The 6,849-nt window shown below is 42.6% G+C and overlaps 1 protein-coding gene across 2 annotated transcripts in view; it reads right to left on the bottom strand.

The window, feature by feature from the left end:
- Positions 1–6,280, bottom strand: part of Rdx (radixin) — a 51,822-nt gene extending 45,542 nt beyond the window's left edge. The window contains exon 1 of one of the 2 annotated variants that reach the window (XM_028780217.1): positions 6,165–6,272. The gene's annotated coding sequence lies outside the window, so the exon portion shown is untranslated. Of the gene's footprint in view, positions 1–6,164 lie in introns of both variants that reach the window. The other variant, XM_028780215.1, reaches the window with a different exon arrangement.
- Between the last annotated feature and the right edge of the window lie 569 nt (positions 6,281–6,849).

Here is a 6,849-nt window from a genome sequence, read left to right on the forward strand (position 1 = left end):
ATTTTCAAAAGATATTTGCAAGTTTTGAGAAAATTTTAATTTCTAAACCTTAAGTGCAAAACAGAACTACTAAAATAACATACCTTGAATTTCAATTCTGACCTAAATTTTTTTTAAGTAATCTATATTGTTACTAAGGTGATCAGAAAGGCAAATGAAACATCATTTGTAAATATGTGCTAAAATGTAAGTAAGACAGCCATCTCCAGTTTAACTTCTTCATTTTACAGTTAAGAAAACATTTTTTAGGGGCTGAAGAGATGGCTCAGTGGTTAAGAGCACTGACTAAGTTCGATTCCCAGCAACTACATGGTGGCTCACAACCATCTGTAATGGAATCTGATGCCCTCTTCTTCTGTATCTGAAGCGACAGTGTACTAAGATATAAGATATAAAATAAATCTAAAAAAAAAAAAAGCAAACGTTTTTATGCTGTTAGAAATGGTAAGAGGAAAGCAGACTCATGTAGCAGTAAAGAACCAAAGACTCAACACTGTATTCACAAATACCTCTTACATGGAGACATTAGACATTACTTAGCAGTAGCTGGGTTTTGTTGCTTTTGATGATGATCTAGGCTTACAGGTAATACTTTAGCTGTTGGTTATTTTCAAGGACAACATTTTCTTCTCATCTTAATGGTCAAGCTAGTAAGAACCAATGAGACAACAAACATAATAAAGCTTACTTTATCTTGTTCCAAAACCATTTCAGTTATTTTACTGAATTCAAGAATTAGAGTAAACGTCACATTTAATAATGACTATAATTATCATGTTGCTTGTTTGAGGTGCACATAGTAATCTTTCCAATATATACACCTCTACTTAAAACCAAACTAAGTTTGTTAAGTTTCTCTAAATATAGAATCTAAAAAATATTTAGGTATCAGTTCTCATGACATCTAACAAAGTTTAATCCATCCCTCATACACTGAGTGTTCAACTTTTGACACTTCAACATGGCACTGTCATCTACACGTGTTGGGATGCACATGGCTATCCTTGGAGACACATTAGCCTGCACACATAGCACACTTGAAGAGACACTGTCAATTAACCCTAACTACGATGCTGTTCATCCTCATTGTCTGTTTTATGAAGGGAGGATTCTTTTTTAAGGACATATCACTCTGGCTAATTTTTATTCAAAGATTATTAATTTACAGAAACAGAAATATTTAAAATTTTTAAAAAATAGAAAGCAAGAAATATCCAGAATTGACATATCACAGATGATTCTTAGAATTTTACACACTATTACTAATTCCAGCTGACATTTGCTACAATCCCACTAAACACACTTTTAAGGTATTTACTATGGCACATGTTCTTTACACTGTCAATTCTTCAGTATCTTTTCCATCTTTAAGGCCGAAATGCAAGAAGTATTTACTATATTGTAACAATTGCCTGGATGTATGACTGACGTCTTAAAAAAAAGTTCAGCAAATTCTCTGTAAAGGGCTGGGTAAAAAAACATGTAAGGTTTCACAAGCCATAGTCTTATGTTGCAATCATTCAAATAAAACTTTACTTGTAAAAACTGGCAGGAGGCTGGATTTAGCCCTGTAGAGTAATTTAATAACACATTTTAATAACAATGTTTTTCATTTTATAATTTAAGTTTTGAACCAGGAATATTAGTTGCATGTTCATTTAAGCATACTAACGTGTGACAGATCACTTTGGATCTTTTTCCACTTGGGGACAAAAGAATTCAATGCATTTGGTATATTACTAGGAAAACAATGGAACAGAATCAAAAGAAAACAATCTGATCAACAGTAACAAAATTGGGAGATATAGAACATGCTACAATCCTGGCCAAGAAGCAGAAGACATCTTGGGAGAAGATTCTGAAAAGGAATCCTCCCCTATTTTGTATTTATACAAGGTACTCAACTCATTCCCCTACAGCTAACCAAAGTAAAAAGTCACCTTAGTCTAACGGGGAAGGCCCCAGGCCAGAGTTGAGAGTTTTCTATTATTTTTACTCAGTGTATCTTATATGATGTAAAGATTCAAAACATTAGAAATTCACGTGTAGCAAAAAGTTAAAAGAAATATTTAAAGTCTTGAAAGCCAAGAGCTAAATTTAGAAATAACTAAAATTCAGAGAAGAAATCCTCTAAATATCAATTACTGGTAGTACAATTTATAAAGTTAATTACCCCACTATCTCAGAAAATAGTAATGTGGTACTCCTTTGCTACTATGTAAAAACAAACCCACTCCAATCTCCACCCCACCTATGGGGACTGAACCCTATTAGGTAGTCTATCATTGAACTCTATCTGCTGCCCTTTATTTATTTATTTTTTTATTTTATTTTATTTTGAGACGGGGAATCTCACTAAGTTGTCTGGACTGACCTTGAACATGCAATCCCTTGCCTCATCCCAGGACAGCTAGGATCACAGATTTGTACCACAAGACCCAGTTTAAAACATTCTTTCAATACAGTAGACATTTTTTTGTTATTTTCTTTCAAATTGGAGATAAGCTAATTCTCTCTGCAAAAAAGCAAAGAGTAACTATTTCAGGTTTTGTAACTCCTATGGTTTGCCATCATGGCTCAAAAGAAGCCACAGACAATATGTAAACAACCAGCATGTACAAGTTCCAATAAAACTTAAATTTTTTAATTTTCAGCTTTTCGAGACAGAGTTTCTCCATGAGCCTTGACCATCCTGACCTCAAATTTAGAGATCTGTTTATCTCTGCCTCCTAATCCCTGTTGGGATTAAAGGCATGTTCCACCACTGCCTGGTCAATAAAACTTTATTTACAAAAATGTGAGCAGGCTAGATTTGGCCTACTGGTTTTAACTAGCTAATACACAAAACAGTTACCAATCTTTCCAAATAAACTAACTTTGCTCTATTATTTCCAATGTATATAAAGCATAAAGAAAAGCAATCAGCATTTTTTGGTTATATCATTCACTAGATGTATAAATTTAGTGACAGTGTTTGTATACATAAAATTTAATATGTGTAAATTTAGAATTATACTTAAAAGGTAAACTATAGGAAAAAAGACAAAGCTTACTCATACACAAATTTATAGCAAATACCTATTTAACAAGTCTGTTATTTAAAGGTAGCGTGGCTTATACCTTTAATTTCAACATTCTGGAGGCAGAAAATCTCTGAGTGCCAGGCCAGCTTGGTCTACATAGCAAGTTATAGGATAGCCAAGGCTACCCTATCTAAATACCAATAAAAACAAAAATCCTAGTTATTTTAAATTGGTGAATTTGCAACCACTGCTACACATAATTTTGTTTAGTGTGGAGGAAACCCATATAACCACCATATTTTCCACTAACCTGGTTACTAGCTAGAGTCTACTATTAAAGACAGAGAAAAAATCATGTAGACAACTATTCCTTTCTAAATAGTTTCCAGGTTTAAAAAAATATAGATGCTGCTCTAAATAATAAACCTGTTTAAAAGACATTTTATGCTTCTGTGTATATATGTACATGTTTTCATGTTCAATATAAGTAATAAACACCATGTCAGGAGTTGCTATAGCACAACGTTATACTAACAGACTTGACTTGAGACCCACAGATGAGAAATAAGGTGTGCCTTTCCTTGCAGGAATGCTACCACATTCTATACACAAGGCAATTATTACGAACAATGGGGCCATGGACTGGACTACAGAGTCCTGGGGCACAAAGACAAGCGTTTTACTCTATGGCTTTGCATCTTTCTGGGTGTTATAACTTTACCATGTAGTACATTGTTTTATAGTTGTTTAATGATATAAAATATACATCCATAACAATACTAAGAAGCATACAGAAACTTAATGAATGGGACAGAGAGGACAGCTGTAACACAAGAGATAGAATAACTCTGAGGTCAGACTGGATGAGCTTCCTCAAGTCAGGGCTTTCCCAGATCACCTTCTAGTGACACCTATGCTCTAGAAACTTAAAATAACCTTATAGAGCAGCAATTTAACCCAGCTCCCTATTCAGGATGTCAACAGGGTAAAGCAGTTCCCACCAGCTCTTGATCTGCAGGGAGCCCAAGTCATCCAGGAGTGATTTCCTTACTTCCCAGACTACAGCAATAAGAGGCCCAAGCCAGCCAAGAGAGACTCAGTCTCCCAGACTGCACCAAGAACAGGGAACTAGAGCCTATGCCCTACAGCTATGCTCCATCAGCACAGCTCAGCCTTCTCTACCTCAATGGGGCAATATTTTAAAAGCCTTGGTCCTTGGGGGAAAAAAAGTTACGACTTGCCACCCTGTTTTTAAAAGGCTCGATTTAAAATGTGTTAAGTTTTAAACAAATGAAAATTCTGGACTCTCATCATCACTCAACATTTCAGAATCTACTCTATTAGACTGCACATAATTTTATATTAAGAGATTTAAAAAATAAAATAAATATGTAAGTCTTCCAACCACTCACCAGAGATTAAACACTAGTTAATAAAAATACATTCTGCTCTTGGGAATGGTGAAGAAAGGAACAAAATTCACCTATCTCCTATCCCCTCCCCCCAAACTACTGACAGCTACTAAGAGAGGAGAAAGCAGACCTGTTGTTCCTAATCATTGCACACAGATGCTGCAAAGAAGCTGTGTAATTTTCACCCAGGCAATCATAATTCCCATAAAATTATGATTCAATGTTTTTTTCACATTGAAAATCTGTTAGCTCTACTCTACAAACATCTCTTGAGCTCTTCTGACATTCTCTCCTGTGTGAAAGCTACACATGAGCAAACCAGTATGTAGGACCCACAGAGGCAAGGGCTTAACACTTAAGTTGTCACATCAAACTCCTTCTCCTCCTTCTCATGTAGACAAGCTAAAGACTTCCTAGTGACTACCGAGTATGTTCCAAACTACAGTTTTCAAAGGGATTTATGTAGAGAAAGCCAGTGTGGTTCTCTTCACAGCATGCTCACAATTTGAAAAGGAGTCTGTACTTTGTCATATTTGAAGAAATTATTACTATGAAAGATAAAGACACACTGGTGCAAGTGACAGAATTCTAAAGATTAAAAAAACCCGCAATCCTAACATTAGGCTGTCTTTTCAGATCTGATGGGGCTGTTTGGCAAGCAGATTAAGCCATCATTTATGCAGCAAAATGAACAAGGCAATTGTTTATTCTGTGCTCCGTCATAGTCTTATAAGTATTCTATTTAAAAACAAAAAAAAAAAAAAACAAAAAAGATGCTCGGCCAACAATAGATTGCAGTGTCCAAGTACTCTTTTATCACATAAACCCTTGTTATCTTGGGCTTTTACGTTTACATCATGCAAATCTCTACACACACCAATATCTCCCTGACACCTCGGTACAAAATCTCAACTGTACTTTAAAATAAAATTATAAACTTGACCTCTTAAAACACATTTCCAATGAATAATCACTCTTCTAGGGAGGGAGGAAAAACAAAACCACCTAGAATCCTGGCAACGTTTACAGAAACATCTGTGTAGGAACAGACGTGCTATTTCAACTGAAATAACGCACTGCTCCCTTTCAAACTTAGCTGGGAGATGGGAGTTTGGGAGCCCCGAAAGGTAGAAATGCTCAGTCTCCTGGTGGGGTCGGCTCACACTGCGCCAGGCGACTCCGCGGTTCGGGCAAGTCGGGGGGCCGGGAGGGCACGGGCAGCGACTGCCGCCCCAGGCAAGGGCGGCCGGGAACCCGGGCCTGGCCTCGCGGGCTCGAGCGGCCGGACGGCCTTTCCGCTGCTAGGGCGTCCGCACGCTCTCTAGTAATCCAACACCCCGACTTCCAAACAGGAGGCCAGGGGAGAAGTTCTAGCCTTGCGGTCCCCGGGTTGCGAGAGAGCGTGGAATTCACGCTCCACGCGGCCCCCGGGGGCGCTCCCGGCCGAGCCCAGGGCCCAGTCCACAGCGGCGGGAACCCGCACCGCCCGACGCACAGGGCGGCCAGGCCGACGGCCGACGGCGCGGCGGAAGACCCCGGGCAAGAGGCACGGCTCAGCCGTTAACGACCGCGGCGCCTTTTGGGCGGCCAGGCGCGAGCCCGTCTGTGAGGCGCGCCAGGCCCCGGGCCGCGGCGCCACAGCCCGGCAACTTCTGGCCGCCACCTCAGCGCCGCGGTGGGGAGAGCGGCACCCGGGCCTGGGACGGGGAGCGCGCCGAGCAGGACTTACCCCGAAAATCAGTGGCTCCTTCCCTGCCCGCCGCCGGCTGGCTGAGGCGCGGCTCGGCGGGGGCGTCGCGGCTGGCGGCGAGCTAGCGGAGAGTCGGCGGTGCGAGCCCCGGGCCGCCTGCGAGAAGACGCGCCGCAGCCGCCGCAGACAGCTCGGCAATATGGCCGCCCGGCGCCTCCTCGGGGGGGAAGGCGGGGCCGCCCCGCGCCCCCTCCTCCCGCGGCCCGCCAGTGGCGGGGCGAGGCCGGGGCTCGAGCGCCAACAACCGTGGCCGCGGCGAGAGCCTGTCTCCCGGCCGCCCCGTAGGGGTCGGCGCCACGGGCGGGGTCGAGTGGGCCTCAGCCGGAGGACGCGCTGCGGGGCCTTCGCGAAGCCTTCCCGAGGGACGAGGGCGCCGCGGGCCAGCCCGAGTCCGAAGCCCGCAGTGAACGAAGCGGAGCCGCGCGGCCCGAAGCTCGCCGCGCGCCCGCCGCCTGCCCCCGCCCCACGAGTGGAAACTTGAAACTCCCGCTGGTGCCAGGGAACTCACGGAGGGCGTTTCCAGCGCCCCCGAGGTGGAGCTGTTCCCGGGAGGAGGGGGGACCCGAGCAGCCGCTCCAGGGTGTAGTTAGTCCTGCAGGATCCCGGGCTAGGAGAGGGAAATGGGCTCAGTGTTTGCAACAAAAGAACATTAAATTGTGCAGGT

Source organism: Grammomys surdaster, unplaced genomic scaffold, assembly GCF_004785775.1.
Source record: "Grammomys surdaster isolate TR1022 unplaced genomic scaffold, NIH_TR_1.0 365, whole genome shotgun sequence".
NCBI lineage: Eukaryota > Metazoa > Chordata > Mammalia > Rodentia > Muridae > Grammomys > Grammomys surdaster.